Source organism: Heterocephalus glaber, unplaced genomic scaffold (genome assembly GCF_053883595.1).
Source record: "Heterocephalus glaber isolate CG9 unplaced genomic scaffold, H.glaber_assembly_v1.0 deba00001730, whole genome shotgun sequence".
In the NCBI taxonomy this organism is placed as follows: Eukaryota; Metazoa; Chordata; class Mammalia; order Rodentia; family Bathyergidae; genus Heterocephalus; species Heterocephalus glaber.
Window position 1 is genome coordinate 990,217 of NW_028258441.1, and position 24,808 is coordinate 1,015,024.

A 24,808-nucleotide genomic window follows, 5' to 3' on the forward strand; every position below is an offset into this window, starting at 1 on the left:
CTTGTGGGCCCTGGATCAACCTACTTTGAAAGTTTAGAGTAAGAAGAATCAGAACTTCGCACACTCGCTCTTTCTAAAATGTCTAAAGTTAGCCTCAAGATCTCTCTCAGGAAGCCAGGAAGTTCAGAGTAAGAGAGGAGGCATTAGCACTTTAAACCCTAAAATGAAAGAGCTGAGGACAACTTTGGCTTCACATTCTGCAGAGAGGAGGAAAGACCTCTTGCCTGGTTTCCACTACAACCAGTTGAAAACCCTACAATCAGAGCATTTATTTACTGAGATGATGGGGGCCCCATAATGACTGTTCATTGCAAATGACTAAACTATGTCTTTAAAAACATTTCTTTCAAAAGCAGGGTGCATTACCAGGGAAGGTTTGAGAACTTATATACACACAGAAGTATTTTTCTTGGGTTAGACTTGATGAAAATTTTAACCTTTTCAACCTCTAAAGAAACCAGTGAGGAAGCCTGCCTGGTGGCTAGGGGTTCTACCAGGGCCATGGCCTGGGCCCTGTATACAAGCTTGCCCTTTACTCTGCAGCTGGAGTCCAGTTATGTTGGGAGGAGACAATCAGAGAAGCTCTCACATCTCTGACCCAGAAGGCGTCTTCTGAGCATTGCTCAATGCTCCTGTTATACAACATGCAAAATAAATAATCAACCTTAAAAGTCAGGCAGCCAAAGCTCTATTCAAATAATAAGCCCTTTTATAAGCTGCTTATGATCTGCCAAAATCAGCTCTAGAGGAACACCAGGAACTCTAAAATGTATTGTTCTCATTAACTACTTGGGGGAACTATGCAAGTTTCAATGGTTTTATTGGTTTTCTAAGAGACAAAGAAGCAAAGGTTTCCTTCTACCCACACCCTGCCCTTAATCTCAATAATTTAAATGTAACTCTAGTCCCACCATCTCTGAAAGGCCCCTATAAGAGTGACCTAGAAAAGGGCCCGAGATTTTTCTTGGAAAATAAGCCACTCTCTACTTCCCTCCTGCTTGATTGCTGGGGTGAGGATGGGAAGAATCTAAATGTCAACCTTTTTGGAAAATTTACTGGGAGGGAAGGAGTGGGCAGGACAGAGGCATCAAAGTGTACTCTTCTGCCTGTGAGAGCCCTCTTACTTAACTGCAAAAGGAAAGAGTAGCATGGCCCAAGGAAAGCTATTCAAAACCATGTTTGCTGCCCTTGGGAAAGCTTGACAGCACAGTTTGCCCAGAACAACTTCTGTAAGTTTCAAAATACAGGAAGGGGCCTTTTGTTAAGTGGTCTTATTAAGGAAATGTGATGGAAAAGATCTATTCTAAAACTCATTTGTAAAAAATCACAAAAGGGATTTTGATATGTGTTTGGTATTAATATCCCAGGACTGGCAGCCCCTAAATACAAAACTCAGGATTTCCTTCCTCCATAAAACCTTAACACCTTGCTTTTCCTCCTCCTGATTCCCTCCTATAAATTGGTCCCTTCCTCAGCTAGACTGATACTGTTTCACTCACTAGCTGATGGGTTTTCTGAGAGCAGAGACCGAGACTCATTCATCTCTCTGTCCCTATTGTCTAGCTCAGTCCCTGGAACACTGTAGGTAGTCACTGTATCATTTAATTAGTGATAATATTAACAACACTTGTTAACATTTAAATTCTGAGTAACTCTGTGCTTAACGTCCTGTTTTTTTCATTTTCCAGGTAAGGAAGGTGAGAGGCACTGAGGTTAAATATCACGCCTAATCTCATCCAACTATTAAGTGACAAAACAAAGATATAAACTAGGCAATTAGGCTCCATAACCTTCATTCTTAACCAATACGGAAAGCTAGACAGGAATGAATGAGCGATCCAGTGAAAGGGCTTACACACCTATGTAACTATTAAACAAGGACTGATATTGGTTTAATTTAGAACCTGGTTTATTCTCATACAAATTGATTAAGCAACTGGTACTCTATACCTAGACCAGTGCTAAGCATTAATGGCACAAAGATAAAGATATGGTCTTATTCCTCAAGAAAAAGAGAGACAAACAATAAAAGCTTATTGAGTGCTTACTATGAGCTGGGCACTGTTGCAAATACTTTACATGTATTAATTTCTATCATCTTCACAATTCTCTATTAAAAAACCCCAGTGATGGGGCTGGGGATGTAGCTCAGTGGTTCCGCTGTCTGCCTTGTTAGCGCAAGGTCCCAAGTTCGATCCCTGGCACAGAAACAAAACAAAACAAAAAAAACTCAGTGATATTATTATTATTAAACTGACATGAGACAAGTGAGAAACCAAGGAATGGGGAGATTGAGAAATTTTCAAGAAGCATCGCTTGAACATAGCAGCTGTGTTAGTCAGCCTTCCATTACTGTGACCAAATATCTGAGCTAATCAACTTGTAAGGAGGAAATTATTTCTTTTGTTTCATAGTTTCAGCCCATGGTCACTTGGCCCCATCACATGGTGGGACAGTACATCATGGTAGGGAACACATGGTGGAAAAGTTACGCACTCCCCACCACCCGGAAGGAAGCTCCCCCAATGCCATCCCAGGCTCCTAGGGCCAAGAAGGTGAGCCGGTCCCAGCACCCAGAAGGAAGCTCCCCCGCTGCCATCCCAGGCTCCTAGGGCAGAGAAGCTGAGCCAGTCCCAGCACCCGGAAGGAAGCTCCCCCACTGCCATCCCAGGCTCCTAGGGCAGAGAAGCTCAGCCGGTCCCAGCACCCGGAAGGAAGCTCCTCGCCTCCATCCCAGGCTCCTAGGGCAGTGAAGCTCAGCCGGTCTCAGCACCCAGAAGGAAGCTCCCTGCCTCCATCCCAAGCTCCTAGGACAGAGAAGCTGAGCCAGTCCCAGCACCGGAAGGAAGCTCCCGCGCTGCAATCCCAAGCTCCTAGGGCAGAGAAGGTGGGCCACGTGGGCGCCAGAAGCACCCCCCCTGTGGAAATGAGAAGACACATAAACAAGTCTCAAAAACAGACTTCCAGATCACCTACAGCAACCCCAAAGGGAAACAAGATGGAACACTCTGATACTCAACCACCTGGACTCTCTGAACTGGCAACAAAAGAGGATCTGGGAAAAATGAAATCAGAAATAATTACTCAGATAACAGGAAAGATTTTGCTCATGGTGCAAGACATGATTAATAAATCTAGAGAGGACACAGATAAAGAAATAGAGGATCTGAGGAACATGATGGAATCCCAACATAGGAAACAAATGGAATCCATAAAACAGATACAAACAGATTTCCAAGAGATTAAAAACTCCATCGAAAGTCTACGCAGCAGAATGAACCAATGTGAGGATAGAATTTCAGATATAGAAGATAAGATTGTAAGTAGTGAGGAGGAAAAGAAAAATTGCTTTAAAATGGCAAGGGAACATGAGAAATCAATCCAGCAGCTGCTAGACAATGCAAAGAAGAATAACATAAGACTGATTGGAGTCAATGAAGAAAGAGGAGAGAGTGCAGATGACATAAAAAAACTGTTCACAGAAGTTATGGCAGAAAACTTCCCAAGGAGGGGAAAAGAACTTGACATACAGATAAGTGAGGCATATAGGACTCCAGCTAGCCTTAATCAAAAAAAATCTACACATAGGCATATCATAGTTAGGATTCCAGAAATCCAACAGAAGAACAAAATTCTACAAGCAGTGAGAGAAAAGAAACAAATCACATACAAAGGAAAGCCCATCAGAATCACAGCAGACTTCTCAATGCAAAAACCCTCAAGGCAAGAAGAGCTTGGAGTGATGTATTTCAAGCCCTAAAGGAAAACAGCCTCCAACCCAGATTGATGTACCCTGCAAAACTATCTTTCAAAACTGATGGAGAAATAAGATACTTTCATGATAAAGAGTACCTCAGGAACTTCATGAATACCAAACCGGCACTCCAAAAAATTTTAGACAATACCCTAGGAAAAGACAATGAGGATCACAACGCCAGGAAACCCAGCAGGATGAATCCACTGGGCATGACAAATTAAATGCAAAGGGGGAGAATCCAACAAAAAGAAAAAGTCAGGACAAGGCTTTTAAAACTTTTGACTTCATCTCCCTAATGAGTGTATAATTCAATCTTATTATTGTACTGATTAGTATTTTTCTGATTCTAGAACTGCACACCATTCCTTGTGCTATACTGGCTATTTATCATCTTCTTATGTCTACATTTTAATTGGGTTGTCTATTAATGAGCTCTAAGAATTCTTTATATATTCTGCTCATAGGTTATATGCATTGTAAATATGGTCTGTTTAAGGACTACTTTTCATTTTAATGATGTCATTTAAAGTTCTAAATTTTGATGGAATCTCATTTATCAATTTTTTTTCTTTTATACATCATGGTTTTTGTATCCTAGGTAGTTCTTGCCTACCCTGAATTCATAAATATTTTCCCTTACACTTTCTTCTTAAAGTTTTATACTTTTAGGCTTTCTTATTTAGGTTCATAGATCCCTTCAAGTCATTTTCATGTATGGAAATAAAGGGTTGAGGTTATTTTTTTATATACAGATACCAGGTGTTCTAGTGCCATTTGCTGAAGACACTATCTCTTCCTCGGCTCTTGAATCAAGTTTATATTCTATAAAATGCTAATGTTAAATAATCTTTCAAAACTCAGTGGACCATATATGTGTGGTTCTATTTCTAGATTCTCTGTTTTATTCCAATGATCTATATGTCTTTCCTTACACCAACACTGCCTTGATTACTGTAGCTTTAGAAGAAGTCTTAAAATTGGGTGCTAAATGTCTTCTAACACTGTTTTTGTTTTTGTTTTTGGCTTTTCTGGGTCCTTTGTACTCCTACATAACTTTTAAATTTCAATATCCAGTTCTTCATTTATAGCAAGTATACACAGACGTGAATTTTTATATATACCTTGTGTTTTCTAATCCTGCTAAGTTCAAGTACAAGTTCTAGGGGCTCCTAGAGATTTCTTAGTATTTTCTCTGCAGATGATCATTTCATCTACATATAAAGATTTTGCTTCTGCCGTGCCAATCCTATCCTAGTTGTGTCATTTTATTGCCAGACTATTTTGGTTTAGACCTATGTTTCAAAGTCTAATGGACAGATGAAGAGTAGGCATATATGCCCTTGTTCCCCACTTTAGGGAGAAAGCATTGTATTGTCTCCATTCATAGAACGTGTTTTTGTTGGAAGTATGGAGTACATGTCTTTGATCTGTTGAGAAGGTTCTGTTCTACCTGTAGTCTCCTGATAGCTTTTACCATGAACAGCTGTAGAATTTAGTCCAATACTCTTTCTCCAACTAGTAACAGGATCATATGGCTTTCTCCTTTCCTCTGTTTAAATGATGACTTTTGGGGGTGGATCTTCCAATGCTGAACCAACACTGCCATCCCTATAATAAAACCACTTTCTACATACTGCCAGATCTGACTTCTAAGAGTTTGTTTTGTTAAACGAATTTCTATCTATGTTCATATTTTTTTCTTCTATTATCTTTATCCAGTTTTAGGATTAGGACAATGTTGATTTCCTAAAGTGAGGGGAGAAGTGTTCCTTCTTTTTTTTTGCTTTAAATGTCTGATATAATTTGTCAATTAAAATGTTTATGAGCCTGCTGTTGTCATATAGGTAGGTTTTCAAGCTAGGAATATACTTTCTTTAATAGGTGCTATTCAAATTTTATATTTCCTCCAGAGTTAGTTTCATTAATTTGTCTTCTAAGTTACTTCTTAGAAGTTGTCAAATTTATTTCAAAAAAGAGTTTTGTAATATGCTTTCTATAGCCTTCTAAATTCTATAAAATCTGTGGTAATGTCTCCTAGATCTTAATATTGTAATTTAAAAAATCTATAACTGATATTGTGTAACAGGAAGAAAAGGTCTAAAAGACCAGGGGAATTGGGAGGGGTAGGGGAAGGGAAAAAGGGAAAGGAAAAAATATGAGAAGAGGAAAAAAATGGAAACAAGGTCTTTGCAAATAGGGAAGGGTGGAGGGGGTGAAGGGAGGGCAAGGGAAGGGGAAAAAAAATAAGAACCAAGAGACTCATGTAATGGTACAAGATCTCAATGATGAATGTAACTGTATTTTATACCTAAAATGTACCAAAAAGTTAATGGGGGGAAAAGAAAAAAGACAAGTTACGCACTTCATGGAGGAAGGCAAAGCCAGACTGAGGAATGGCCAGGGTTCTGCTATCCCATTCAAAGGCCCTGGTGATCTAACTTTTTGTAAGGCCCCACTTCCTAAGGAGTCCACCACCACCCAACAGTGCTACAGGCTGGCACCATGCATTTAGCATATGAGTCTATGGGGTCCATTTCAGATCCAAACCATAATAACAGCCTACTTCAGAGCCCATATTCTTATCCACTACACTCCACTGCCTCTTTAGTTCCCAACTAAACAGCACTGTAACACAATGTGATATGTTCTAGGAAGGAGCAAGGGAAAATGCTACAGAAATAGAAAGGAAATGATTCATTTTGCCTGAGAGAGGACTTAAAGACGGCTCACAGAGCAGATGACACATGAGTTGGGCCTTGAAGACATGAAAATGGGAAAGAAATTCATACAAAAACACTACCTGTAATGGGGCCGGGGATTTAGCTCAGTGGTTTTGCCACCTGCTGCGCAAGCACAAGGACCTGAGTTCAATCCCTGGTACCAAAAAGAAAAAAAAAACACTACATGGAGACCAGAAAAACTTCTCTGTGTTTTCAAAGCCATCACTACTAAACATAAAGGTAAGAAGCAAGTCCAGCACTGTACTCTCTTCTACCAGGGATATTATTAGTGGAGCCATGGCCTGAAATTTTATGCTGGTTTCCCCACTTGGTTCAAACTCTAGCTGAGGTTTACTCATATTCACAGTATCTGTAAGAATTTCTTTTGCTCTCCCTTCCATATAATAGATAATGTTTCTAGAAGGAGACAACAGCCTCTCTTTGGTGTAACAGAGGCCAGACCCTCCAAAGTTGGCAAAGAGGCTTGAATCACCTCTGGGCATGGAAGACAGCTGGGCCTCATTGTTTCAATTTCTTCCACCCAAGGAGATACTCTCTCTTTTGCTAACTGCAGAGGTTCTGGGTTTGGTTTTATTAAAGAGTATCTGTGGGTTTCCTTACAGTTCATTCTACTCAAATCTGCTGCAGTATTCCCTCCTATGACATTCTGTGTCCCTACAGCTGACTGGGTACTACCCCAAGAAATGCATGTGAAAAAGGCCAAGTGAATTCCAACTCCCAATGAGTATGCATAGAGCAAATTTTCATTTGCTTCCCCTATTCTTAGTGCCCCTCTTGACCTCACACACCATTTGATTATTACCTTATTTCTTCACTTTTCAGCAAAACTTCAAAATTTTGTCAATGCACCCTGTCCATAATTTTTCTCCTCTCTTTCCCTCCTGAAATATTTTAATCATGCTTTTGTTCACTGAAACAGCTTTATTCAAGGCTACTAGTGAACTTTGTGTTGCTAAATTCTTCTTTTCAGCAAAGCTCTTCAAAAATTGTCTATGCACCTTGTCCATAATTTTCCTCCTCCCTTTCCCTCCTGAAACATTCTAATCATGCTTTTGTCCACTGAACCAGCTTTTTTCACAGCCACTAGTGAACTCTATGTTGCTAAATTCTATCAAGAATTTGCAACCGTCAGCTCTTTGGCCAACCAGAAGATTTTTTGTTTGTTTGTTGTTTTTGTGGTACTGGGGATAGATGGAATCCAGGTCCTCATGCACGCTAGGCAGGCATTCTACTCGGAGCAGTTAATGGCAACTCTATCCTATTCTCAGACTAAAATTGGTGGCATTATCTTGGGCAGAGATGCTGTGATACACAACTCCAGGGGGCACCAGTCACATTTTTATCAATGTTATTGGTCTTGTGCAACATGGTGGCCCTATCTTTCTTGATTGCCCTCACTTCCTATATCTGATCTATTAGATATCCAGCTGAAACTTACCTTCAAAACCCAGTATCTTCATCAACTCAGTTTCAACCATCCTGGCCCAAGACAGTATTTACTTTCCACAAAATAATCAAAGTGATTTTTTAAAAAAATAAATTATTTACTAGCACTTTTATTTTATTAGTACATATTAGTTATACAGACTAGTGGGTTTCATTTTAGCATTTTCATATATGCATACAACATACTTTGATTATTCTCTCCAATTACCCCCCATTTCCTTCGCCTTCCTCAATCCTCTTCCTTTTTCCTAATAGTCGCTCTTCCAGAGCAATCTTCTTATAAAATATAAGTCAGATTACACCACTCCTTTATACTCAAAATTCTTCAATACTGCCATCTCACTCCAAGTAAGAAAAGTTCTTATAATGAACTACAAGACCTTGAATTGTTTTTTCTCTTTCACATTTATCCCTATCTAATTGACTGTTTTATTCACTTATCTTACTTGTTGACTGCTACCCATACATAAATATAAGTTCCATGAGGTCGGGGACGTGGCTCTTTTATTCAGAGATGAAGCCTCAGCATCTATACAAAGTATGCACTCGCCCAGTCACGCAAAAGACGCCGAATCACCCCACTGCAGACAGGCAGGTCTGCCCACACCCTACCGAGGTCCCCAGTCATGCGGAACACACCGAACCACCCTGCTGCAGACAGGCAGTCACTTGGTTCCACACTACAAAGACGCAGAGGACACCAGACCACCAGACCAAGGTACTGAGTCCCGCCGCTCCTGGCCCAGAGGAAGCGGCCTCCGGCCACCATCCCTCCCACCGCTCCTGGCCCAGAGGTAGGGGCTTCTGAGCCGCCATCCCACTGCTCCTGGTTCAGAGGAAGGGGCTTCCCGGCCACCATCCCTCCCGCTGCTCCCAGCCCACAGGAAAGGGCTTTTGGGTCACCATCCCTACCACTGCTCCCGGCCCCTGTACCACCTCACCCAGCTCAAAACCAGACTTCCAGATCACCTACAGCAACCCCAAAAGGAAAGGAGATGGAACCCTCTGATACTCAACCACCTGGACCCACTGAACTGGCAACAAAAGGGGATCTGGAAAAAATGAAATCAGAAATAATTTCTCAGATAACAGGAGAAATTGTGCCCCTAGTGCAAGACATGATTAATAAATCTAGAGAAAAGCTCAGGAAGATGATGGAATCTCAACATAGGAAACAAATGGAATCCATAAAACAGATGCAAATAGATTTCCAGGACATGAAAAACTCCATTGAAAGTCTACACAGCAGAATGAGCCAATGTGAGGACAGAATTTGAGATATAGAAGATAAGATTGCAATTAGTGACCAGGAAAAGAAAAACTGCTTCAAAATTATAAGGGAACATGAGAAATCAATCCAGCAGCTGCTAGATGATGCAAAGAAGAATAACATAAGACTGATTGGGCTCAATGAAGAAACAGGAGAGGGAGGAGATGACATAAAACATCTCTTCACAGAAATAATGGCAGAAAACTTCCCGAGCAGGGGAAAAGAGCTTGACATACAGGTAAGTGAGGCATGTAGGACTCCAAATAGCCTTGATTAAAAAAATTCTACACATAGGCATATAATTGTTAAGATTCCAGAAACACAACAGAAGAACAAAGTTCTCCAAGCAGTCAGAGAAAAGAAACAAATCACATACAAAGGAAAGTCCATCAGAATCACAGCACACTTCTCAACACAAACCATCAAGGCAAGAAGAGCTTGGAGTGACATATTCCAAGCCCTAAAAGAAAAAGCCTCCAACCCAGATTGATGGACCCTGCAAAACTATCTTTCAAAATGGACGGAGAAATAAGATACTTTCATGACAAAGAGCATCTTAGGAACTTCGTGAATACCAAATCAGCACTCCAAAGAATTTTATACAAGATCCTAGGAACAGACATTGAGGATCACAACCCCAGGAAGCAAAGCAGAATGAACCCATCTGGCACGACAAGAAATTAAATGTAAAGGGGGAGAACCCAACAAAAAGAAAAAGTCATGGCAATGACAAGTCAATACATTTCAGTTATAACCATCAATGTTAATGGTCTCAATTCACCAATCAAAAGAAATAGACTGGCAGAATGGGTCAAGAAGCAAAATCCAACAATATGCTGCATACAAGAAACACACTTAATTCAAAAGGAAACTCATAGACTGAAAGTTAAAGGGTGGAAAACAATAATGCATGCGATAGGAACCCGAAAAAAAGCAGGCGTAGCTATCCTCTTGGCAGATAAAGTAGATTTCAAACCAACACTGATTAAGAGAGATGAAGAAGGACACTACATCCTTGTAAAGGGAAGAATCCAAGAGGAAGAGATGACAATCATAAATATCTATGCACCAAACAATAGTGCACCCAACTATATAAAACAAATACTAACGGACATGAAAAGTCATATATGCACTAATACAATTGTAGTGGGGGACCTCAACACCCCACTGTCACAAATAGATAAATCAACTAGACTAAAAATAAGTAATGAAATACTAGAACTCAATCGAACTCTTGAACAAATGAACTTAACAGATGTTTACAGTCTTCCACCCCACAAAATCAGAATACACATTCTTCTCAGCTGCACATGGGTCATTCTCAAAAATAGACCACATACTCACACATAGAACATGTTTAAGTAAGTGCAAAGGAATTGAAGTTATCCCCTGTATATTATCAGACCATAGTGTAATGAAATTGGAGATCCATAACAAAAGAAACTCAAAAAATTTCATAAACATGTGGAAATTGAATAACACGCTTCTGAATAACCAATAGGTCACAGAGGAAATTAAAGAAGAAATCAGACAGTTCCTCCAATTAAATGACAATGACAATACAACATATCGGAATCTATGGGACACAATGAAAGGAGTCTTATGAGGGAAATTCATAGCAGTGAATATGCATATTAGGAAAACAGAACGAGCCCAATTAAACAACCTGATCCTGAACCTCAAGCTTCTAGAAAAAGAAGAGCAGGACAACCCCAAAGCTCATACAAGGGAGGAAATTATAAAGATCAGAGGAGAAATCAATGCAATGGAGACTAACAGAAGGATACAAAAAAATCAATGAAGCCAAGAGTTGGTTCTTCGAAAGAATCAACAAAATTGACAAACCTTTAGCCAACCTTGTCAGAAAAAGGAAAGAAAAGGCCCAAATCCATGCAATTAGGAATGAAAAGGGTGAAACTACAACAGACCCAGCAGAAATCCAGATGATCATCAATACCTACTTCCAGAACCTATACGACAATAAGATGGACAACACAGAAGAAATAGACAGATTCCTAGATACATATGAATTACCACAGTTGAACGAAGAAGACGTAAAAATTTTGAACAACCCAATATCAACCAATGAAATTGAAAATGTAATTAAAAACTTATCAACTAAGAAAAGCCCGGGCCCTGATGGCTTCACTGCTGAATTCTACAAGACATTTAGAGAGGAACTGCTGCCACTACTGTTTAAACTCTTCAATCAAATTGAAAGGGAAACAATACTCCCAAATTCATTCCTGGAAGCAAGCATCACCTTGATCCCCAAAGCACAGAAAGACCCAACCGAAAAAGACAACTATAGGCCAATCTCACTAATGAACATAGATGCAAAAATCCTTAATAAGATAATGGCAATTAGAATGCAGAAGATCATCAAGAAGATTATACACCCTGATCAAGTGGGATTCATCCCAGGGATGCAGGGATGGTTCAACATATGCAAATCAATCAATGTAATACACTGTATCAATAGAGCCAAGGAAAAACACCATATGATTATCTCCATAGGCGCAGAAAAAGCATTTGACAAAATCCAACATGCATTTATGATAAAAACCCTACAAAAAATTGGAATAGATAGTCTCTACCTCAAACTGATAGAAGCCATCTATGAAAAACCAACAGCCAATATCATACTAAATGGTCAAAAACTGAAATCCTTCACACTCAAATCAGCAACAAGACAAGGATGTCCACTATCACCACTCTTGTTCAATATAGTTCTGGAATCATTAGCCATGGCAATTAGACAAGAGAAAGAAAGAAAACGAATAAAGATAGGAAATGAAGTCAAACTGTCATTATCTGCAGATGACATGATACTGTATATAGAAGACCCCAAGAACTCCACCAAAAGTCTTCTAGACTTAATAACCAAATTCAGTCAAGTAGCTGGTTACAAGGTCAACACACAAAAATCAATAGCTTTCCTCTACACCAATGACAGACTCACTGAGAGAGAAATAGGGCACATAATTCCTTTCACAATAGCATCCAAAAAACTGAAATACCTAGGAATCATCCTAATGAAAGAAATCAAAGACCTCTTCTCTGAAAACTATGGCATTCTGAAAAGAGAGATTGAAGATGATATCAGAAAATGGACAGACATCCCCTGGTCCTGGGTAGGAAGGATTAATATAGTGAAAATGGCCATACTTCCAAAACTGCTATATAGATTCAATGCAATTCCATTCAAGATCCCAGCAGCATACTTCACGGACCTTGAGAAAAGAATCCAAACATTCATTTGGAAGAAGAAGAGACTCAGAATAGCAAAAGCAATTCTAGGTAACAGAGACATGGCAGGGGGTATCACAATCCCCAACCTGCAACTCTACTACAAAGCTACTGTGATAAAAACAGCATGGAACTGGCAAAGAAACAGACTTGAGGACCAGTGGAACAGATTAGAAGATGCAGAAACAACGCCAGACACACTCAGCCATCTCATCTTCGATAAAGGAGCCAAATACCTTCACTGGAGGAAAGATAGCCTCTTTATTAAATGGTGCTGGAAAAATTGGGCTTCAACTTGCCAAAGATTAAAACTAGACCTGTATCTCTCACCATGCACTCAACTAAAATCAAAATGGATTCAAGATCTAAATATTAAAATAGAAACTCTGAACCAGTTGGAACCGAGGTTAGGTAGAACCCTTGAAGCCATCGGTGTAGGAAAAGATTTTATGAACAAAACCTCAGCTGCCTGTGAACTAGCACAAACAATCAACAAGTGGGATCTCTTCTTATTAAAAGGCTTCTGCACAGCAAGAGAAACCACCAGCAGTGTGAAGAGACAACCCACAGTGTGGGAAAAAATCTTCACCTGCTCTTCCTCAGACAAAGGTCTACTATCTCGAATCTATAAAGAACTTAAAAAGATCAGACCTCCCAAATTTAAAGACCCAATCGAAAAATCGGCATCTGAAATGAACAGACATTTCTGAGACAAAGAAGTAGAAATAGCAAATAAATCCATGAAAAAATGTTCAACATCACTGGTCACTCGAGAGATGCAAATGAAAACAACGCTGAGATTCCACTTCACTCCAGAAAGAATGGCTGCTATCATGAAATCAACCAATAACAAATGCTGGCGGGGCTGTGGGGAAAGAGGAACCCTGCTCCACTGCTGGTGGGAGTGTAGACTGATGCAACCACTGTGGAAATCAGTATGGGGATACTTCAAAGAACTAGGACTGGAAGTCCCATTTGACCCCGCGATTCCACTGCTGGGGATCTTCCCCAAAGAATTAAAAGAATCATACCACAGTGATATATGTGCGCCCATGTTCATAGCAGAGCAGTTTGTAATAGCTAAAACTTGGAAACGGCCCAAATGCCCATCAACTGGAGACTGGATAAAGAAAATGTGGGTTTTTTATAAAATGGAGTACTACTCAGCCATAAAAAATGAGAAATTAGAGACATTTATAGCTAAGTGGATGCACATTGAGGCGATACTCTTAGGTGAAATAAATAGGACACACATGAATAAATACCGAATAGTTTCTCTGGTGTGAGAAACTGAAAGTGTAAATAAGGACTAAATGTATAATAGGTAATGTGAAATAGGAAGAAAAGGGGCAAAGGGTTAGGAAGTGGGAGGGCTAGGGGAAAGGATAGAAGGGAGTGGGATTAATGTGAGAAAATGGAAAAATAGCAACAAAGTCTTTGTAAATAGGGAGGACTGGAGGGGTTGGAGGGCTGGGCAAGGGTGAAAAATAAGAACCAAGAGAGACTATGTAAAGGTGCAAATTTCCAATGATGAATGTCATTATATTGTATACCTAAAATGTACCAATCATTAGAATGAATAATGGAAAATGCAGAACAGGAAGAAAAGGTCCAAAGGGGTAGGGGTAGTGGGAGGGGCAGGGGAAAGGAAAGAAGGAAAAGGAAAAATGATGAGAAATGGAAAAAATGAAAATAAAGTCTTTGTAAATAGGGAAGGGTGGAGGGCGTGAATGGAGGGCTAGGAATGGGGAAAAAATAAGAACCAAGATGCATTATGTAAAGGTACAATTCCTAATGAGAAATGTAATTGTGTTGTATACCTACAATGTACCAATAAAAGAATTTAATTTAAAAAAAAAGAAATAAAAAAAACCCAAAGTATGCAGTCAATATACATTTGTAGATAGAATGAATAAAGTACTTGGGAAGGGGGAAAAGCTTGACATACAAGCCAGAATCATACAAAAACACAGTACGTCAAGTGAAATGGCATTTGAGTAGCCAGCTTGTGCTAGGACCAAGTGCAGTCTCAGGAGATGCTCAGTTCCTGTCTCCTACTATTTGTTTTTCTACTATTTGACATGTTTTTCTGCTATTTGACATTTCATCTGAGGAAGTCTTTTTCCTCCCAAAAAGGGGGGGTGGGGGAGGGGGAATTGACCTATCTGAAGTAAGGAGCTCCCCCTGGTGGAAGCAACTCCACCAAAGCAATGGAACAGAAATACTGCCAGAAGTGACAATGGAAATCACTGGGGACAAAAGAAGTTACTACATTTCACAGGAAAAGCCCTCAATAGAAACAAGGGAAAATGTAGATTAGATTTCAAGAACATGGTGATAATTATCTGCTTATTTTACTGTTGAGTTTCTTTTGCATCTGACAACAGGAAAAATTCATTTAAAGTTGAACACATGTACCTACTCTCAAAGAATTTAAAATCTGGTAGAGAATATAAGCCATGAATACAAATCAGTACAAGGTAATGAGCATGCCTGTGGATGTGTGAATGTAGACCAAATAAAAGGAACAAACTTAAGAGCTATGACTTACCCAGGAAAGAGAGGAATTACTTCAAGCTTGAGTAGATCCTGGAAGGCATCTGGGGAAAGGGCAGTTCTTCAGCTGAGCCTTAAAAGACAAAATTTTAGTAAGAGAGTATCTTAGGTAAAGACCTAAATGTTGGAAAAGGTGTATCATCTGGAATTCCAACTAGACCAGTGAGGTTTTTGTAAAGGACACAATTTGGGTGAAAAAACTAAAACCCCTCCTGAAAAAGAGAAGAGAAGGATTAGCAAGAAAAAGTTCCTAGGTAGAGGTAAACACAGGAGGAAATCAAAGAACAACCATTTTATTTTTTCCCCTTTGATGAAAAGAACACTACTAAAAACTCTGGGGGAAAATATAAAGAAAATTAAAATCCCTCTTCAGGATGTTGAGCTGGGAGGATCACAAGTTTGATGACAGCCTGGGCAATTTAGTGAGACTGTTTCAAAACAAAAGGGACTTGTGATGTAGCTCAGTGGCAGACCACTTGCCTAGCACAAATAAGGATCTGGTTTCAATCCAAAAGAAGAACAAATCAGAGAAGGAGAAGGAAGAGGAAGGGGAAGAGCAAGAAGAGGGGGAAAAAAAGGAAGGAAGGAGAAAAATTCCATGATGAACAGTCCAGATTACAAAATAGAGGATTCTGAATCAAAAATATCTAAATGAAACATGTATAGGCATGTAGGGTCTACTCTGTTTTACCAGAAGGTACTGCCTAAAGAGCTAACTTTTCATATAAGTTTGTTTTCCATCCTATTTCTCCCTTCAGTATTCTTCACAATGAAATGTCAGTATGCATTCTGAATCCACTTAACCCTCTTCATCTCCACTGCCATCACCTCTCTAGGTCAAGCGACCATCATCTGTCTCTTGGTGCAGTGCAACATCCTCCCGACTGGTCTCCCCACTCTGTCCCTTCCATAGGCCGCACAGCACAGAGCAATCAGATCAGCCAGGAATATTGGGGGGGGGTGAAGGTAAATAACTCAAGTTTTATTTTCAATTTTTAATTTTGAAGTAATTATAGACTTGTAACCAAAAAAGTTACAAAAATAGTACAAAGAATCCCTATACACCCTTCATCCAGATTCTCCAAATGTTAACATCCTACAAACCAGAGTATAGTGTTAGAAGTCAAGAATTAATATTCAAGCAATATTATAATCGAATCTATGGATCATATATAATTTTTTCCAGGTGGCCTACCAATATCTTTTTCTAGGTCCAGGATCACATCTGAATTCTTAGGCTCCTTTATCTAGAACAGTTCTCGGTCTTTCCTGTTTCATTGTTTTTAATTATCGTAATATTTCCAAAATATACGGACTAGTTTCAATTTGGGGTTTGGCATTTCATCATGACTAAATTTAGATTATGTGTTCTGAAAAGAGTACTACAGACATGTGGTGGTATGCCCTTCTCAATGCATCATATCAAGAGGCACATGATGTCAATTTGTTCCATCAGGAGTGATGCTTACTTTGATCACTTGGATAAGGTGGTATCTCCCAGGTGTCTCTAGAGTAGTTATGCATTTTACCTTTTATAAAAATAAGCATTTTATGGGCAGATACTATGAAACTATATAGATATTCTGTTTGTCTTCATGCTTTTGTCCATTAATTTTAGCACCCATTGATGATTCTTGACTGAAACAATATTATTGTGGCAACTGTCAAATGATAAATTTCTATTTCTATTATTTTTTCTACATTAGTTAATTGGAATTCTACTGTTAAAAAGTGCCTTCCTGTCTTCCCCATTCATTTATTCAGTTATATCTTTATATAAGTATGGATTCTTTTTTTAATCTGTGGGTAATAACCCATTACTATCACTATTTATTTTGTTGCTTAAAATGTCCCAGACCTCACCATTAAGAACCCCTTTCAATTGACTCTTGTGCCTTTTTGACATGTTTCCATTATTCCATAAGCATTTTCTTATTTTCTGGCAAAAGAAGACATTCCAAGCTTATCTCATACTCTCCCTGACCTAGCCCTAGAATCATAATTTCTACAAGGAGCTCAAATTCCTTTATTTGGTTAATAGAATTTTTAACACCAAGATACAGCTCATGTTTAACATGTGCTAGGTCCAAGGTCCAATCCCCAGCACCAAAAATAAATAAATGAATTTTTTTAAAAACCCCAAATCTGAGTACTAGGTGGGCTCAGTAGCAGTGACTTATCACTGCTTCTGGGCCTTCTCAGCAGAAAGAGATAGGAAATATATGTCTCTTTCCATTTCTATATCTATCCCTGTTGGAATGTGGAATAGAGTGGTGTGTATGTTTGCACATGTAAAACAATGTGTTCATACTAATACCTCCAATCACCACAAGGCTCATTCTAGTCTTCTCTCTTTGCTTTTGTGTAACTTTTTCTTCTGACAGAGTAAAATCTGGCTCTCATTATTCACCATATAGTCACATATTTGCTCAATACTAGAACATACATAGATTCAGAATTACTAACCCATAGCCCTGTGGGAAAGAAACCTATGAGTGACAGTAGGTAGTCTTTAATTCTAAAGTGTGGTCCCTAATGCAGCAGCTTTAGCACCACTTGGTAACTTGTTAGAAATGCAAATTATTAGGCCCCAACCCAGACTTACTGAATGAGAAATTCTGGGGCAAGGACTGGCATTCTGAGTTCTAACAAGCCCTCTTGACAACTCTGATGCACACTTTAGTTTAAGGACCATTATGTTACAGTATACAGTCAAAATATTGTTTTCCCAAGTTACTTAGTACATAAGTCAGCTAGAGCTGTCATAACAAATACTATACATGGTACCCTAAACAACAGAAACTTACTTCTCAAAGTTCTGGAGGCCAGAAGCCAAGATCAAGATGCCTATGTTTCTGGGCTTATGGCCCCTTCCTCTATCTTCTGGGGAGTAGCACAGCATCTCCAAATCTCTACCTAACTAGAGCCCCTGCTTCTACATCCCATCTCCTTCCTCTGACACTGGCTTTTCTGCCTCCCCACTTCATAAGAACCCTTGTATAGTGTGTCCATGTGGATAATCCAAGATAATCTTCAGGTTTCAAGATCCTTAAATCAATCACATCCATTTTAATATGTAACATAACATTCTCAAAAGTTCTGGAAGACTGGGACATGGATGACTTTGGGGGCCCTTACTCTCTTTAGCTCTCAGATTTTTAATTAAAAATTGTTTTAAGGGCCAGGGATTTAGCTCAGTGGTGCTGCCACCTGCCTCACAAGCACAAGGTCCCCAGTTCGATGCCCAGTACCAAAATAATGTATTTTTAAAATATACCGAGTGACAGATCGTATCACTCTCCCTCCTAAAATCATTAAATGGCTTACTTCTACTCCTAGAATGAATCTAACCTCTTTACCCTTCTTGCTTCCCTTGCTTTCATCCATTCTTTGGACATGCCAGATCCTTTCTGACTTCAAGGCCTTTACACTTACTCTAATCCATCTAGAATATTCTTTTCCCAGCTCTTTTCATGGTTGGCTTATTCTTCCAATCTCATCATACAAGTTATCTCTTTAAATAATCTATCCCAGATCGCTAGTTATGTAATAGCCTTCTTCAACTGCTCCAACTTGGCCTATTTTTCTTTATTATTTGTCATAGTCTACAATACATTCTTACATACCAGTACAATAGTTTATTGACCCATCTTTACCAGTAGAATGAAAATCCCATGAGGGCAGAGATGGAATATATCCTGCTATGTCCCTAACATCAAGCATAGTATTGCTACACAATCAACACTTAATAAGTGATGATGAAATAAATGAATGAGGGTTTGAGGGTATAGCTTAGTGGTAGATTGTGTGCTTAGAGCAAGTGAGACCCTAGGTTCAGTTCCCAGCACAAACAGAAGAAAAAAAAAAAGAATAAATGAATGATGCTCCAGTCTGGTTTGGCAAAGTCAGAAAAGTGTATTGTTGGTTAGAGCAAACAAAGCCACTCCACATTACTTTAGGTGATACAGACTTTCATAATTTCCAATACAATTCTAACAACTTTCTATTTGTAATTCATTTATTCATTCAACAAGTATTCACTGAATACCTAATATGATCTCATTGCTATGGCTTGTCTCTAGATGACCCCTCAAAGCCTCATGCAGTCACAGGTGGGGCTTTTTGGAAGTGGCTAAATATAGGGTGTGTGCTGCTGGGATCAAGGATGTGATGCTGGGAATGATTCACCAATCCCAGGATTAAGGGTGTGAGTGCTACCCGCTCTAAGGGTAGAAGAACTGGCATGGCCAAGGATACACTGCTAGTAAGCTACTTTATGTTAGGCATTATACTAGACATGGTCAACATACCAAGGAACATGTAATTGTGGTCCTTGCCCTTTCTGGTGGAAAGAAAGGAATAAATCGAGGATTTACCATGCAGCACCTTAAGTGTCATGATAGAGGTCTGCAAAGGGTGCAATGGAAGTACAGGCACAGGCACAGGCAGTCAAATCAGGGTAAGGAGTCAGAAGAGGCTTCCAAGAGGAGGTGACACTTGAACTAAATTGGGAGCATAAGTATATCTTAGCTAGATGAATGCAATTCCAACTAGCTATCTACTGATAAGGCTTACAGGGTAGCATTTACCTTGATTTCTCTGATTTCTCATGGTCTGGCCTTCACCTCAGCTTTTTAGGGTAAGAAATCCAATCTAGACTCACCTAAAATTACAAATCCTGGGCCAGGGATTTAGCTCAGTGGTGCCACCACCTGCCTCCCAAGCACAAGGTCCCAAGTTTGATCCCTGGTACCTAAATAAATAAATAAATAAAATTACAAATCCTGACACATGCTAATACAGCTCAGGAAATAATGAAATTTATAAATCAGTATCAAGTTGTTAATATCGTAAGTGGGCTCTCCCCATTGCAATACCTACTGAGAGTCTTCTGCTGAACCTAGAACAAGGCTCACATTTTCTTTCAGAGTAAATATTCTGGGCTTTGTGAGTTACAGACCATTTCTGTCAAAACTATTAAATGTTGCTACTGTGGGACAAAAGCAATGATAGAAAATATGCAAACAAGTTAAGTGTGTCTGTGTCCCAGTAAAACTTGATTGACAAAAATAGATGGTGAGATGGATTTGGTTCACAGGCTGTAGTTGGTCAACCCTTACCCTAGAATAAGAGTAAGAGGAGTAGTTACATGTAGCAAATGCTTAACTGCATCAGGATTCAGCATTCAGATGTTCACTGATGCAACAAAAAACCACAAATCTCTGGTATCAGATCAGACAGCTCTTAGGCAGGGGTCTCTTTCCTGAACAGTGTTTAGACAGACACTGTTAACCTTTGCCTCTAAGGTCTTTCTAACTGTTGATCACCCTACAAAATCCCACACTAGTTGAAAATCTTTGGTATAAGGAAGCTCTATTTACCAGTAACACTGCAAAGGAATTGCCAACAACATCTCTTGACACTCTGCAGCTACTTCAGACAGCTCCCGGATACTTTATTACCTGCAGTGGGCAGGAAAGGATGGATTACTCTCCATTCTTAAACAGGTTCCTCAGAAAGTGACAGATTTAACAACGTGAATAACTACAAGAGGCACTAGCATGTAAGTCCCATGAGTAGAGATTTTTAAATTATAATCTTTCCTTTTTACAAAAGCAGTATAGGTTCATTGTTAAAAATCTGAAGTCAGCATAAACATATTCTCACCACACATAAATCATCACTATTAACATTAGTCTATATCCTTCCAGATTTTTCTAAGTACCCATAATACATATATGCATTTCTACCAAAATGAGATAATACTGTACATAATGTTTTGCAGCAGCTTCTCAGTAAACAACCTTCTCTATTACATGTAAAATTTCATCTCATCTAATAACCCCCCCAATATTCCAAGTTCAAAAATGGTATAGTATAAAGATAGTTTGTTCAAATCAGGATCCAATCTCAGACCACATGTTGCATCTTAAATCTCTTTTCATGTAGACTAGTACTCTTTTCCAGAACAGGTATTTCATTTCCTGCTATATCCCTAATGCCTTTAATAGTTCTTGGTACATAAGAATAACTCAAATAAATTCATATACTCAATAAAAAAGAGGACTGGGGCATTCATGTAGAGTTTATCTCATTGATGCATGACCTCTTATCTCCATTTTATCAATAATGAAAATAAAAACCAGAGAAATGGAGCAACTTCCCAAGGTCCCACAGCAACTATCTGTCAAATGCTTTCTGTTCCCTCTTTTTGAGTCAGCAAACCTTTCTGTTAAGGCCAGATAGCTAGTATTTTAGGCATCATGGGCCAAAAAGTAAAACTGAGGATATTATGGAGATATTTACACAATGAGAAAAAACATATTTCCACAAATTTTATTAATGAAATTTAAAATATAATAATAATTGACCACAAAGTTTTATAAAAAAAACAGGTCTACCAAAGAAGGATAACATTTTGCTTACTGAGGCTGAAAGTTACTGTACCCTATGAGAAAAATGATTTTAAGTGTTCATCTGAAAAAAAAAAAACAATTCCTAGCCTCCAGGTCATAGTTTGTTAATCCTGGTACTATACCATGCTATTTGTTTGTGACTTTGTTTTCCACCTTAAAAATATGAATGAAAATAAAATTCCTCTTCATTAACAGTTGTATTTGGATGCTGGCTTATTGAAGCTATATGAACCTAAAGTATCAATGAGGAAAAAAATTCTCCAGCTACTTTTGAAAGGTATAAATTGTCTTACTTCTGTTAGTATCTAACTGCTAGGCAAGCTCATCTTCTTTCATTTAGATTGACCGAAGGTAGCTGCAGTGTGACAGTGGCTTTTATAATCAACCATATGTTAATATTTAATGGGGCTGGACAATTTAAAAACCAGTGAATGTGAGACTAGTGACTGGCCCATGTCAGGACTGAATTTTTCTCTCGCAAATAAAAATATGCTATTTAAATATCCAAAGAATTAAAAGAATAGAAAGTAGTTGTTTTGGGGGCACAGAGAATGGAGGAAGAAAAGGAGATTTCTTTAAATTAAAAGTAAATCTTGTAGATTTGACTTTTAAAACTATGGACAAGGATAATTTTGATAATAAAAAGAGGCATATTAAGACTCTTGCTAGAAAAGACTTCTTAAATACTTTCCTCCATCTCTGCTCCCCAGCTGCATTAAGCATCCTCTGCTCCACTCCTCAAGGCATCGCCAGCTTCACTCCATCAGAGCACTTACCGCACTCGGCTATAATCTGTTTCTCTGTCTCCCGGTAGGAGACATGTGCTCTCTGCAAGGAGACCAAGTATTTCAGTTTCTAATTTTTATAACATTAAAAAAGCAATCTTTAAAAGTGAGCCAAACCAGATAAATAAAATACAACCAAAAATCAAAGCCTCGGCAAATTAACATCAGAATAAAATCACAATCAAAAAGACAGACAAAAGCCAGGCATGGTGGTTTATGCCTGTAATCCCAGTACTCTAGGAAGCTGAGCCAGGAGGATCACAAGTTCGAACCCAGCTTGGGAAATTTAATGCCTTAGCAAGACCCCATCTACAAAATAAAAATAAAATAAAGGGGGGGAGGTAGTGATGTTGTTCAGGGTGAAGACCTGGGTTCAATCCCAGATCCCTCCCCACCCCCCAACACACATGATAGAAAACTGCTGGTGAGGACAGGGAGAAACTGGAATCCTCACACATTTTCTGATGGGAATAAAAACAGTGCAGCCACTTTGGAAAACAGTTTGAAAGTTCTTTAAAAAGTTAAACACACAGTTACCATATGACCCAGCAATTCCACCCTTAGGTACAGAATTGAAAACATGTTCACACAAAAACTTGTACAGGAATGTTCACAATAGGATAATCCATAATCAAAAGTGAAAACAATTCAAATGTCTATCAATTGATGAATAGAAAAATAAATACTGTATATCCATATAATGAAAAACTATTCAGCCAGAAAAAGGAATGGGGTACTGATAACGGATGAACCTTGAAAATTGTTATGTAATACAAGCCAGGTACAAAAGGCTATATGCTGTATGTGTTCATTCCTTAAACAATGCCCAGGAAAAGCAACTATACAGCGACAGAAGGGAGATAATCAGATGGTTTGGGCTAAAGATGAGAGGGGTGATTAACTGCAAATAGGTTTAAGAGGACTTGAGATTGCGAGTGATAGAAATGTTCTAAAACTGGACTTTAGCGGTTTCACAGCTCTATAAATGTATTAAAAATAACTATGCTTAAATAAGTGAATTTTAAAGTATATAAACATAAAGCTGAAAAAAAATCCCTCAATCTTATACATATATATATATATATATATATATATATATATATATATAGTTTTGTTTTCTTGAGACAGGGTCATGCTATGTAGTTCAGGCTAGCCTTGAACACACTATGTAGCCCAGGCTGGCCTCAAACTCACAGTGATCCTCCTGCCTCAGCCTCCCGAGTGCTGGGATTATAGGCATGCATCACCATTCAATTCAGTTGGTTTCTAACTCACCGCACCACCCCACCCTAGATAAACCAACCCAGTGAAGAAGTATCCTGAACGAATTTTCTGAGACACTTTTGTTGGGTGAGGCTTGGAGTTGTGCTGCTAGAAATACGGAAGGCAACATCTCTCTGTGCAGTCAAAAGATGTCTTGAGGTCCACAACGTTTCCATTTGGGTGGCTCAGTCTGTGGCCTGGATGCTTCCTGGCCTCTCTGCCACTCTGCATGCCTAAAGCCCCTATGCCAAGCAAGAACTGCAGTTAGGTAACGGATTCACCTCTTGGAACCCTGCTGTGGGCCAGGTGAACTGTTCTATTATAGCATGTCCGTGAAAATGTTGACTGACTGAATGACTGACCGGGTTGGGGCTTATTAGGCACTTAGTGCTTATTGAGCACGGACGTCCAGCGAGATGAGTCAAAAATGCAAAATCCACCCCGAGCCAGCTCCTATGGGGGCCCTCCTGGGGAAAGCACATCTATTTACAAGTGCGGTGGGAGGCGCAAGGAGATGTAAGGGCACCTCTCTAAGCTGCAGGAAAGGTTGGGATAAAGGCCCTCCTTCCTTGTCTTGTGGGAAAGGGAAAAACCCGCCACAGTGCCAGGGTGAGGCGTCTCCTCCCAGGGCTTCCTGGACCCAGGAAACTCACGCGGCTGAGCCCGGACTTCAGTCGTTTTCGCCGCTGCGGCCTCGCCCTCCAGCCCCTGCGGAGCTACAAGGGCCGGCAGTGGAGGAAGGAAAGCTGCCCTAGCCGGCGAGCGGCGCCAGGCCGTTTCCCAGTCGGAGCGGTCTGGGGCTCCCCTCGCTGACCTCACGACCTTGCTGCGTAGATACCCCGATCACGTGGCTGCCGCGCCACTGTGCCCTATAGCCCCCTGGTGGCCGGACTCTGGCAACGCCGGTTCTGTGGGCGGGAGCCCAGCCGAGCCCAGCCCAGCCCAGCCCAACCCAGTCCAGTCCAGTCCAGTCCAGCCCAGCCCAGCCCAGTGGAGTCGAGTCAGGCAAGCTCCTACATTGGCATGAGCACCCGCGGTGCGATCTTGGGCTCTACGGTGGAAATTCCTTCGCCGATGGCGCCGGGGATGGCACCGAGAGGCCCAGGGCAGCCTCCCCAAGTCCGAATTGAAGTGGGTGGAGGCGACAGAATGGCCACAGTATCTTGAACTAGGATCCCAGGTCCCTTTTGCAAATAACAGAACAGAATAAGGGAGTTTAAGGAGTCTTTTTGTTGTTGTTCCTTAGAACATGTATCTCTTGCCAAAATAGCGTGAACTAATTATTACTCCTCTGAGCCTCAGTGTCCTGATGCAGAAAGTAGAGA

General features: G+C 39.8%; 1 long non-coding RNA gene across 2 annotated transcripts in view; it reads right to left on the reverse strand.

The window, feature by feature from the left end:
• LOC106008454 (uncharacterized) overlaps positions 1 to 24,357 on the reverse strand; it is an 87,732-nt gene extending 63,375 nt beyond the window's left edge. Inside the window, exons 1-6 of one of the 2 annotated variants that reach the window (XR_015446855.1) lie at positions 24,137 to 24,357; positions 23,524 to 23,725; positions 20,401 to 22,263; positions 19,683 to 19,772; positions 15,015 to 15,092; positions 2,049 to 2,198 (exon numbers count right to left, since the gene is read on the reverse strand). This is a non-coding gene — a long non-coding RNA (uncharacterized LOC106008454). Of the gene's footprint in view, positions 1 to 2,048; positions 2,199 to 15,014; positions 15,093 to 19,682; positions 19,773 to 20,400; positions 23,726 to 24,136 lie in introns of both variants that reach the window. The other variant, XR_015446854.1, reaches the window with a different exon arrangement.
• Between the last annotated feature and the right edge of the window lie 451 nt (positions 24,358 to 24,808).